At 45.1% G+C, this 12,757-nt stretch overlaps 1 pseudogene; it reads left to right on the forward strand.

The window, feature by feature from the left end:
* Positions 1 to 673: 673 nt before the first annotated feature.
* Positions 674 to 4,030, forward strand: LOC103230862 (tubulin beta-8 chain-like; annotated as a pseudogene).
* The last annotated feature ends 8,727 nt before the right edge of the window (positions 4,031 to 12,757 follow it).

Consider the following 12,757-nt stretch of genomic DNA (forward strand, 5'->3'; position numbering starts at 1 on the left):
GTGGCCCATCTTTCACAGCAGGCGTATCCCAACGACCTATCCTCAGCTTTAGGAATCCAATATCACCTTCACTCTGCGTGGAGACCACAGCCCTGTGGACAGGTGAAAGGACAAGTCATACTCTAAAGAAGACTCTAGCTAAGTCAGAGGCCTGACTATCCCTAACACCCATAGCTTACTGCGGGTTTGAACTGCTCCAGAGGAAAACTTAAAATTAAGTCCTGTTGAGTCATATGGAAGGCCTTTCCTAACCACAGATCTCCTAACAGATGAAAGGATTCATCAATTACAAAATACGTCCTCAGTCTAGGACAGGTGCGAAGGCAATCTGTGAATATGGAAACACGAGGCTTCCTCTCCCACAGGGGAGGAAAATTCAGTTTCAGCTCAGCTAGGGATGTAGTTTTACGAAAGACGTGGGAGGAAGTTCTCCAGCTGACCCGCTTTCCCCAGCCTGGAAAGGACCACGGCAGGGTCACCTGAGCTCTCCAACAGACTTTAAACGCCAAGGGATTCACAGGTGTGTGGAAGTAAAGCTGCTGCTTATTCTGGGAGCCCAGCCCAAGGCTCGGGGAGGTGGGCACGGGGCTATTTCAGTGTTGGTGGAAGGCAGGCCCTATCATTGCGCTCCTCTTTCTCGCGTCTCTCCTGCTACCCTAGTCCCGCCTTGGCCATGAGGGAGATGGTGCTCACGCAGACTGGGCAGTGCGGGAACCAAATCGGCCTCAAGGTTGGTGGGTCGGTGGTGGGGCTTGAGGGCCCAGCGTGGGCCTGCCGGGTGGCCGGGGAAGATGCTGGCAGTGGCGGGGACGGCGCCCCTGCATTGCCACCCTGGGCTCCCTGCCCTGGACCGGTGGAGCTGGGAGGCTGGGCTGGCGGCCAGGGCGGACCCCCAGGGACCCGGTGGCCTGGGGAGGGGGTGGGAGAGGGGCTGGGCAGCCGCCAGCTCTCTGTCCTGACTCAGCCCTGGCCTGTCTGGCCCCTCGTGTCTCTTGCAGTTCTGGGAGGTGATCTCTGATGAACGTGCCATCGACTCGGCTGGCCCTACCACGGGGACAGGGACCTGCTGCTGTAGTGTATCAACGTGCGAGGCCAGCGGTGAGACCCCAGTCCTTCCCCCACTGCCCTCCTGGGCACAGTGGCCCTCCCCTCGCTGATGCCCTTCTGCCCGCCTCAGGTAGCAGGTAAGTGCCTCGCGCTGTGCTAGTTGATCTGGAGCCCAGCACCCTGAACTCTGTGCGCTCCGGGCCCTTCAGGCGGATCTTCAGGCCGGACAACTTCATTTTCGGTGAGTTGTGGGTAAAGACTGGGGTGTGGCTCCTTAGCCAGGGCAGCTCAAGGTCAAGGAGTGCCCCAAGGTCATGGCTGTGGGAACCGTGGAGCCAGGGCCCCTCAACACCTTCCTATCCTCTGAGTTGCTCAATCTCCCTCTCCTCAACGGACTTTGGGAGCAAGGCCCAGGTGTCTGCCGGAGGAGAGGAGCTGCTGATGTAACCTCCCTGCAGGGAGCTGAGTGGGGGCCGTGGCTGCTGCTTTCCTTGGGAATGATGTAACCTCCCTGCAGGGAGGTCTGTTGTTAGGCTGTTTCAGGTTTGGCTCTTGACTTAATTTCTTTCCTTCTTTTTTTATTTTTATTTTTTATTATACTTTAAGTTCTGGGATACATGTGCAGAATGTGCAGGTTTGTTACATTGGTACACATGTGCCATGGTGGTTTACTGCACTCATCAACCCGTCATCTACATTAGGTATTTTTCCTAATGCTATCTCTTCCCCCTTCCCCCATCCCCTGACAAGCCCCTGTGCATTATGTTCCCCTCCTTGTGTCCATGTGTTCTCATTGTTCAACTCCCACTTATGAGTGAGAATATGCAGTGTTTGGTTTTCTGTTCTTGTGTTTGCTGAGCATGGTTTTCGGCTTCATGTCCCTGCAAAGGATATGAACTCATCGTTTTTTATGGCTGCATAGTATTCCGTGGTGTATATGTGCCACATTCTTTATCCAGTCTATCACTGATGGGCATTTGGGTTGGTTCTAAGTCTTTGCTATTGTGAACAGTGCCACAATAAACTTATGTGTGCATGTGTTTATATAGAATGGTTTATAATCTTTGGGTATATACCCAGTAATGGGATTGCTGGGTCAAATGGTATTTTCTGGTTCTAGATCCTTGAGGAATTGCCACATTGTCATTCAGAATGGTTGAACTAATTTACACTCCCACCAACAGTGTAAAAGTGTTCCTATTTCTCCGCATCCTCTCCAGCACCTGTTGTTTCCTGACTTTTTAATGATCACCATTCTAACTGGCATGAGATGGTATCTCATTGTGGTTTTGATTTGCATTTCTCTGACCAGTGATGATCATTTTTTCATGTTTGTTGGCTGCATAAATGTCTTGAGAAGTGCCTGTTCATATCCTTTACCCACTTTTTGATGGGGTTGGTTTTTTTCTTGCAAACTTAAGTTCTTTGTAGATTCCGGATATTAGCCCTTTGTCAGATGGATAGATTGTAAAAATGTTCTCCCATTCTGTAGGTTGCCTGTTCACTCTGACAGTTTCTTCTGTATAGCAGCTCTTTAGTTTAATCAGATCCCATTTGTCAGTTTTGGCTTTTGTTGCTATTGCTTTTGGTGTTTTACTGGCTTAATTTCTAACAGGGGAGGCTGCTGTCCTGTAACTTCCGGGGAGGGGGTCCACCTGCTCCATGTGTACGGCGAATGGTGCTTTCACCTCACACGTGACACTTGGCCTTTTTTACATTGTGTCAGTGACCACTGATGAGCGTATACCTGGCCATCGAGTGACTGGCTATACTGTCTTACAGGTCAGAGTGTCGCCGGGAACAACTGGGCCATGGGGTAGTATCCAGAAAGTGAGAAGCTGATGGAGTCGGGGACGGACACTGAGGCGGGAGGCTGAGAGCTGTGATTGCCTGCAGGGTTTCCAGCTGGGTCACTCCCTGGGTGGGGGATGGGTGGGGGATGAGTCTGGGATGGGTTCCCTTCTGCTCAGTAAGATGCAGGAAGAGTACCCAGATAGGATCATAAACACATTCAGCGTCCTGCCCTCGTCCAAGGTGTCAGACAGTGTAGTGGGGCCCTACAACGCCATCCTCTCAATCCACCAGCTCATAGAAAATGCACATGGAACCTTTTGTATTGATAACAAAGCACTGTACAATATTTGTTCCAGAACCCTACAATTGCCCACACCCTATGGTGACTTGAATCACCTGGTATCTGCTACCATGAGTGGGGTCACCACATGCCTGCACTTCCCAGGCCAGCTGAATGCTGACCTGCACAAGCTGGCCAAGAACATGGTCCCATTTCCCCGGCTGCTCTTCTTCATGCCTAGCTTTGCTTCACTGACCAACTAGGGCAGCTGGCAGTACCAGGCTCTGACGGTGGTTGAACTTATCCAGCAGATGTTTGATGCTAAGAATGTGATGGCTGCCTGTGACCCCTGTCATGGCTGCTACCTAACGGTGGCTGCCATTTTCAGAGGTAGCATGTCCATGAAGGAAGTAGATGAGCAGTTGCTCAATCTTCAAAAGAACAGCAGCCACTGTGCTCATCGGCTCCCTCACAATGTACAAACAGCCTCCTGTGACACCCCACCCAAGGGGCTAGAAATATCAGCCACTGGTATTAGCAACAACACGGTCATCCGGGAGCTGTTCAAGCGTATTATGGAGAAGTTCACAGTAATGTTTAGGTGCAAGGCCTTTCTCCACTGGTACACATACGAGGGCATGGATTAGATGGAATTTATCGAGGCGCCGAGAGCAACATGAAAAATCTTATGGCAGAGTACCAGCAGTGCCAGGACACCACGCCGAGGAGGAGGAGTTCGAGGAGTCTGCTGAGGAGGATGTGGCCTAGAAGCTTCTTTTCTGGGTAAAGGGGGGAAGCGCTGTGGATTCTTTAGTGTGTTCTGATAGCCATGTGTCACTACGCACTTTTTCTTTGTGTCTTTATATCTCCTCCTGTTGCACTTTAAAGCATTTTCATAGTATGTGATTTTACCCGATAAAGCATCCTTACAGCATCTGGTTTCACCTCCTACCTCTTTCTATTGGCCCTCTGGGTGCCGCTGCCAGATGGGCAGAGTGGTCCTGTAAGGCTGCAGCTGTCTTGGGCTTATCACATGCCCAGGAACAAGCATTCCAGTGGCTCCAGGAGGGGTCAGCATGGGCTGTGGACATGGCAGGAAGGCTTCACGTGAACCTGAGGCTGCCCTGGGCTTTGGGCAGCTACGTGGTAGGAAACCTGTTCCTGAAGGTGAGCCTTGGCTTATCCCATGTACTGAACTTCCAGGGGACCAGTTGGCCCTCTGTTTCTGGAACTTTAAAAGTGGCCAGTGAGCCCAGTGGACAATGTCCTCAATGTCCCACCTCAGGGCAGGAATGTGGCCAGACAGCCACATTCACACATTCATTCACGCCAATGAAGAGTGAGCAAGTAGGGCCCCAGGCACCCCTCACCACGATGGCCTGTGTGTGTCCGTGTGGCCTCATTCTCTTAATGAGGTGGGCATGGGGTATCTGGCAGGGACTAGAGGGCAGGAATCAAGCCCACTGTGTACTCACAGGCACTGAACCCCATGTAGAAGGGGATTAAGCCCTGGAGGCCACAGATGCAGTTGCTGGGGCTGTGTGTTCGGGGCAGTCTCTCTCCAAAGGCACAGGTGGGGTTTCTGGGCAGGACCTGAGGAGACGGGCAGGTGCTCACAAGTGCTGTTTCCCCCAAATGGCAACCAGTGAAGAGAAAAATGCCCAATGGAGGTCTGACCTGCCCCAGTCTGGAGGGCTGATGCTCTCTGGAAAGTTGGCTACTGACACTGTCTCTTGTCTCCCTGTCCCCCACTCTAAAATCTCAGGGCAAAAATAACCCAAGACTGTCAGGATGAGACTGGTGAGGGTGGCACCTTTGGGGATAGACCCTTTAGCCCTGCAAAATCTCCTCCCCAGGCTTCTCAAGGAGCCTGGACTTCAAGGCCTGCTTTGGGGAAGCTGTCAAATAAGAGATATGTGTGAGCTGGGTGCTGGGCACCACCAGGACAGTGCTCTTCTACCTGGCTCTTGTAGAACTCATCCATGGCCTGTGTGATGTTCTTTTGGTAATCCCCCCCACCCCCATCACACAAAGGTGAAGCCAGCATAGCCTGGTGATGGGCAGACATTATGGGTTCCACCCCAGGTCCCCTGGGCCTATCCACCTGCCTCCGATGTGTCAGGGAAAACGGGTGAGGCTCCTTTTTGTTCTCTGAATGTTGGCAATGGCCCATTGGGCCAAATGGGAACAGGCAGGCAGGAGAGTACCTCATCTTGAAGTAGCTCCTGGAAGCAGCTGGGAGGTGGGGGAGATTCCCCTCTACTCCCCCAACCTGTTCTCAGAACAGGAAAAGGGGCCTCTGTGACTGCCTTCCTCAGTGGCTGTCACCCTCCGAGGGGTGTCCTTGCCTAGCCCAGCCCAGCCCAGGCATACACCCGCCTGAGATGGCATTGTGTGGATCTGGTTGGGAAGGTTCACCTGCAGTGACCACTGGACTCTGCCCACACCCAGTGTCTCCACTCTCCCATGGGGCCCGATGTTCCCCCTCCAGTGGTACAGCCAGAGTGGCAGAGAGGGCGTCACTGCTGCGGTTCCCACCTGGGGCTGAGTGGGGGTCAGTCTTGGCACCCATGTATTTCCCAATTACTTGGTTCCATCTGGGGGCTTCATGGACGGTGATGATGATCTTCCAGGCTTCTTTTTCATGTGCCAGCTGCAGGCCTGGGCTTCCCAAGTTTCTGGAGTCCCCCTTGCAGCCCGGCAAGCATGGCGGGTGGTGGGGGAAGGACACTAAGACTACAGGCAGCAGAACCTGTCTGGGTATGTTCTCTACCCCTGGTGGCCCCTGGTTTACCACCTTGGGTGGGAGTCGGCTTAGGATCTCAACATTCTTACAGGACTTCAGAACTGTGTAGACAGGGGCCCAGGAGGGAGCAGGGGCTGGGACTGGCAGCTAACCAGTATAGTGGGGGTCATAGGGCTCAGTTTGGTCCCAGCAGGGATTTCAGGGAGGCTTGGATTTGCTGAAGGCCTTGGACAAGCTTGGGCTTGGATATAGGAGCAACATGGAGCAGGGGCCCTTATGCACGCTGGAGTCTTTGAGTAGTTGCACCCTGGTGCGTCTATAGGTGTTCCCCACCCGGAGTGCAGCTATGGATAGAAGCTGGTATAGCTGTGGAGGGAAGAGGAGGAGGTGGCAGGATGAGTCTCCAGGGCAGCCCCAGCAGCCAGGCAGGGCCTCTGCAAGTGAGACACAGATCCAGCCTGTGGCCACTTAGCAGCTGTTTGGCCGGCTGCAGATCACCTGACCTCTGCTCACCAGGACGTGGGGGTTGCAGTAGCACTTACCTTCTGGGACTTCTGCAGCTTCAAGAGGCAGCACACACCACAGGCTGAGAATGCACCTGACTCAGGCAAGCTTCTCCAACAGTACCACATCAGATTAACATCCAACCTGTAGAGGACACCATCAAATCTCCCCATCCCTCATTCCAACTGTAAGAAAAGGGAGTGTCTGTCCTGGGGGAGTAAGCACAGTTTTGTTTATCCAGTGGGCACATGGCCCAGGTTGGGGAAGGGTCCTTGGATACATGCTGGTTTCACCAGGAATCTGGGGTGGGTTTGGCCAGGACCCCTGTGTGCCAGGAGGCCAGTAGCCCCCTGCATGGGACAGGACTGGGAGGTGGGTGGGAGGGCTGAGCTTTGAAGGGAGTCATTAGTTGGCCTCATTGGGAAGTGTTGCAGTGGTTGGTGGTTGGTGGTGGTTCAGTCTTGCAGGGCCTGTGTGATCACCCAAGGAGTACAAATTGCCTGTTTAAAAAAAAATTGCCAAAACTGATGCAAGCTCATCAGTTGAAAAGGTGAGTAATGCTGACAGTCGGCTTCACCTGCCCCTTCCCCAGAAGTAACGTGTTCAGAGGTGGATTTGGTTCCTTCCCAGCCTTTCCCTTTTGCATGTAGCTGTGTGCATGTACTTAGGTGTGTGCACACACATGTTCCCTGGAGAGGTAACTTCTTTTATTTGGAAGGATAACTAGTGAGGCAGCCTGGCATTTACTTATTTTGTCTTTTAAGCATAGAGCGCTCTATGGAAAGGGCATCGGGTACTTTCTAGCTGGCCTCTGCCAGCTGTTTGGCTGTCCCGTTTCTGCCCTTGACAGGCATGGTGGCCACCTGGTGTGACATTCAGCAGCCTTGTTTGCAGCTAGTATGATGACATGAGTGATACCTTATGAAATTGAAAAGCGCACAACATGCAGAGAAAGGATAAACAACCATGCGTGTACTGCTCTGCTAAAGTCTACATCACATGACTCAGATGACAAACCTTTTTTCACCTAACATTTGGGCTCCGAGAAAGGGCATTTATGTTTTAGTTTTACTTTTTTTTTTTTTTTTTTTTTGGAGATGGAGTCTCACTTTGTTGCCCAGGCTGGAGTGCAGTAGCGTGATCTTGGCTCACTTCAACCTCCGCCTCCTGGGTTCAAGCGATTCTCCTGCCTCAGCCTCAGTAGCTGGGACTATAGGCGCTGCCACCACGCCTGGCTAATTTTTTGTATTTTTAGTCAAGACAGGGTTTCACTATGTTAGCCAGGATGGTCTCGATCTCCTGACCTCATCATTCACCTGCCTCAGCCTCCTAAAGTGTTGGGATTATAGACGTGAGCCACCACGCCTGGCCTTACTTTTTATTTATAACAGTTAGAAGAAATACTACCATGCTTTCTATTCCATTATCCTCAACTCGCACTGCACCCCCTCTAGTTTACCTACCTTAGAGAGAAACAGGAGCTCGCCTGGTTAGTGACAACCTGGAATTATTTGAGCCAGGTCACTGTGTAAAGGTAATACTGATTCTGTCCTCTTGTGGATCACTTGTTCGGCTTAGATATTTCATGGCTCCCTGTATACAGGAGGATGTGCTACCCTCCTAGCCTGCTTTCTTGGTTTGATACATGCCTGAGAGCATGTGAGAGCATTTAAGGTCTAGGCTCATGGCGGACTGTTCTGCCCACCCCCATCTCATCGCTCCAGGTCAGCCTGCATGCACGCCTTCCTCCATCTGGTTCAAGAGTAGGGGAGGGGAGGTCTCACACTGACCTCAAGTTTATGTGACATTTTCCACCTCTGCTTTCCCAGACAGCCCCTGCTGCGGGGCTTGTAAGGTTCCGCATAAATCTTCATGGAGATTTATGAAGTCCATATTTTCTTATGTGGGTGTTTTATTCCCCCTCCAGGGCTCTAATTTATAAATGTCAGAGGTACTCCAAACCCCTAACATGTAAACATCTAAGCCTGGCCCTTTTTTGGTGGTAGAATATAGATATCGTAACATTTACCATGTTAACTATGTTTAAATGTACAGTTCAGCGGCATCCAGTATATTCACAGTGTTGTACAACCATTCCCTTTATCCATATCTACAACTTCTTTATCATCCTAAACTGGAACGCCATACCCGCGACGAAGTCATTGAATAGAAGGCTGATGCATTTGACTCCATAAAAATGAAAACTTTCTATGACAGAAAAATGCCTCAAAGTCAAAAGTCAACAGACAGGGGAAATAGATCTGCAACATACATGACAAAAAGCTAATTTGGGTAATATATAGATAATATATGTTATATATATTATCTGTAATATATAGATAATATATAATAGATATTATATAATAGATAATATATATAACATAATATATAGTGGTAAAATATATAATATATACTATTATACAGTATTATATATAATATGTAATGTATATTACAATATATAATATATAATATACTATATACACTATATAATTATACACATTTATTATATACTGTATATAATTTTATATAGTATACAGTATATACATATATACTGTATATAATTTTATATAGTATACAGTATATACATATATACTGTATATAATTATATACAGTATGTAATAGCATATTGTATATAATATATACAGTATATTGTATATAATATATATAAAGCTATCCTAAATTATTAAAAGACAAGAAACCAAATTGAAAAATGGACGAAGGATGTAAAGAAACAGTTCAAAGAAAAATGGAGATTTTAAAATATTTGCTTTTTTTTATACTGTGGTAAAATATGTGTAACAGAAAACTTACCATTTTAACCATTTTGAGGTGTACAATTCAGTGGCATTAAGTACAAATACATTGTTTTGCAACTATCACCACTTTCCATTTCCAAACCTGTTTTATCCCAAAGTGAAACTCTGTATCCATGGAACAATAGCTCCCGGTTTCCCTTCCCCCCATTCCCTGGCAACCACAATCCTAATTTTTGTGTCTATGAATTTAACTGCTCTAGCTACGTCATAAAAATGGAAGTGTATGGTATTTGCTTTTTTTGTGTCTGGCTTATTGTACTTTTGTGTCTGGCTATTGTACCACTTTTGTGTCTGGCTTATTGGTTTATCTGTGTTGTAGGATGTATTAGAATTTCTTTTCTTTTTAACACTGAATATCATTGTGCGTATTGACCATATTTGCTTATCCATTCATTCATCTGTGGATAGACATTTGGGCTTTTTCTACCCTTTGGCTATCGTGAATGCTGCTATAAACATGGGTATCTGTGCAAATTCCCACTTTTAATTCTTTTGGGTATATACCCAGAAGTGGAATTACTGGATTGTATGCTGATTACTGTTCTCCACAGTGGCTGTGCCATCTGACTTTCCCACCAGCAGTGTGCAAGAGTTCTGACTTCTCCACATCCAGCATTTGCTGTTTTCTGGGTTTTTGTTGTTTGTTCTGGTTTGTTGTTGGTTTTTTTTGATGGTAGCCATACTTCTATGTGTCAGTTGGTATTGCATTGTGGTTTTGATTTGCATTTGCATGATTAGTGATGCTGAGCACCTTATCCTGTGCTTAGTGGTCATTTGTATATCTTCTGTAAAGGAATGTATATTTTAAAAGCTTTGCTTACGTTTAAATTCGATTATTTTGTTGTTATTACTGAGGCCTTTATATAGCCTGGATATTGATTACTTATCAGATATATAATGTGTGGATATTTTCTCCCCCTCTCTGAATATTGTATTTCAGTCTATTGATTGTATCCTCAGACACATAAGTTTTTAACTTTGATGAAGTTTTTTATGTATTTTTGTTGTTTGTCATTGTCTGTGCTTTCACTGTCATATCCAAGAAATTGTTGCCAGATTCTATGTTATGAAACTTTTGCCCTATGTTTTCTTCTGAGGGTTTTATAGTTTTAGCTCTTACAATTAGATGTTTGGTCCATTTTGAATAAAGTTTTTTATATGGTGTAAAGTAAGGGTCCAACTTCATTCTTTGCCATGTAAATATCTATTTTTTTCTAACACCGTTAAAAAAAATACTGTCCTTTCCGCATTGAATAGTGTTGGCTTCTTTATTGAAAATCATGACCATATTTTTTGGTTCTTTATGTCTGTTGCGTTGGCCTTTATGTCTGTCTGTATGTTGGTGCAACATTGTTTTGGGTACTGAAGCATTGCAGTAAGTTCGAAGCCAGGAGATCTTAGTCCTCTAACTGTTCATTTTTAAGATTGATTTGGCTACTTGGGTTTTTCTTGAGACTTCATCTGTATTTTAGAATAGGTTTTTCTATTTTTGCAAATACTGGGATTTTTATAGGGATTTTATTGAATCCGTAGATGACTAGAGATAACAATGGCATCTTGACAAGGTTTTCTCTTCAGTCCATAAACACATGATGTCTTTTTATTTGTGTCATGTTTAATATCGTTCTGCAATGTTTATAGTTTTCACTGTACAGGTTTTTCATTTCCTTGGTTAAGTTGGTTTCTAAGTATTCTTTTGAGGCTATCATAAATGATACTGTTGTCTTGATTTCTTCTTCAGATAGTTTATAGAAATACAACTAGTTTTTGTATATTGATTTTTGTATCCCACAGCTTTGCTGAATTTTATTTATTGCATCTGACAGTTTATTTCACAGAAACTAAGTTTTTTTTTTTTTTTTTTGAGATGGGGTCTCGTCTTGTTACCCAGGCTGGAGACCAGTCGTGCGATCTTGGCTTACTGTAACCTCCACTTCCCAGGTTCAAACGATTCTCTTGCCTTGGCCTCCCGAGTAGCTGGGATTACAGGCGCCTGCTACCATGCGCAGCTATTTTTTGTATTTTTAGTAGAGACAGGGTTTCATCATGTTGTCCAGGCTGGTCTCAAACTCCTGACCTCGTGACCCACCCGCCTCGGCCTCCCAAAGTGCTAGGGTTACAGGTGTGAGCTACCACACCCAGCCAAGATTTTTAATATATAAGATTTACGTCATCTGCAAACAGATAATTTTACTTTTTAAAAAATTGGAATATATTTTATTCTTTTATTTGCCTTATCTTTATAACTAACTAGAACCTTCAGTACTATGTTAAATAGAAGTGGTAAAAGCAGGCATCTTTGTTTTAGCTCTTAGGGTAAAGCTTTCAGTTTTTCACCATAATGTTAGCTGTCTTGTTTTTTTTTTTTGTTTTTTGTTTTTGTTTTTGTTTTGTTTTTTAATATAACATGTTAAGGTGTTTTCTTTCTTTTTATAGTTTATTATCTTTTATCATGAATGTGGGTTAAATTTTGACAAGTGCTTTTTCTTTAAGATGATCACAGATTTTTTTCTTAATATGGTATTACACTGATTTTCATGTGTTGAATGTGCTTTTATTTCAGGAGTCACTTATACTCATTCATGGTGTATAATCCTTTTAAGGTACTGCTAAATTTGAATTGCTGGTATCTTGTTGAGGATTTTTGCATCAGCATTTGTAAGGGATGTTTGTTGGTAGTTTTCTTATGGTGTCTTTGGCTTGGTGTCAGAGTACTGGCTTCATAGAATAAGTTAGAAAATATTACCCCCTCTTCAACGTTTTGGAGGAGTTTGAGGAAAACTGGTGTTAATTCTGCTTTAAACATTGGGTAGAATTCAACAGTGAAGCCATCTGGTCCAGGGCTTTCCTTTGTTGCTGGGTTTTTGATTACTGATGAATCTTCTTGCTGACTCTCCTTGCTCAATAGGTTTATTCAGCTTTTCTGATTCAGTCTTAGTAGGTGTTTTGTTTCTAGGAATTTGTTCATTTTTATTTAGGTTATTCAATTTTTTTGGTGTACAGTTCCTTATGGTACTCTCTTATATCCTTTTTTAACTGTAAATTTAGTAGTAATGCACCCATTTTATTTTTGAGTTAGTAATTTGAGTATCCTCCTTTTTTGTCAATCTAGTTAAAGGTTTGTCAGTTTTGTTGATGTTTTTCAGAGAACAAACTTGGTTTTGTTGATTTTTTTATACTGTTTTTCTATTCTCTTATTTCACTTATTTCCACTGCTATCTTTATTTTTTTCTCTTGTGCTAACTTTTAGTTGTTCTCTCTTTTCCCCTCTGTTTTTAGTTCCTTAGGTGTAAAGTTAAGTTATTGATTTGATATCTTGTTTTTTAATCATTTATAGCTATACATTTTTCTTATAGTACTGCTTTTCATGTATCTCTGAACTTTTGGTACTTCTTATTTTTAATTTGTCTCTAGATATTTTCTATTTTCTCTTGCGATTTCTTCTTTTATCCATCCTTGGGTGTTTAATACCTGTATTTTTAGACCTAAAATGTGTAGCCTACAGAATTTTCCTGATTTGTTAAAATTTCATTTGTTATAAGTTTTAATTTCAGAATTAAATGTGTGTAT

This window comes from Chlorocebus sabaeus, chromosome 25 (genome assembly GCF_047675955.1).
Source record: "Chlorocebus sabaeus isolate Y175 chromosome 25, mChlSab1.0.hap1, whole genome shotgun sequence".
NCBI lineage: Eukaryota > Metazoa > Chordata > Mammalia > Primates > Cercopithecidae > Chlorocebus > Chlorocebus sabaeus.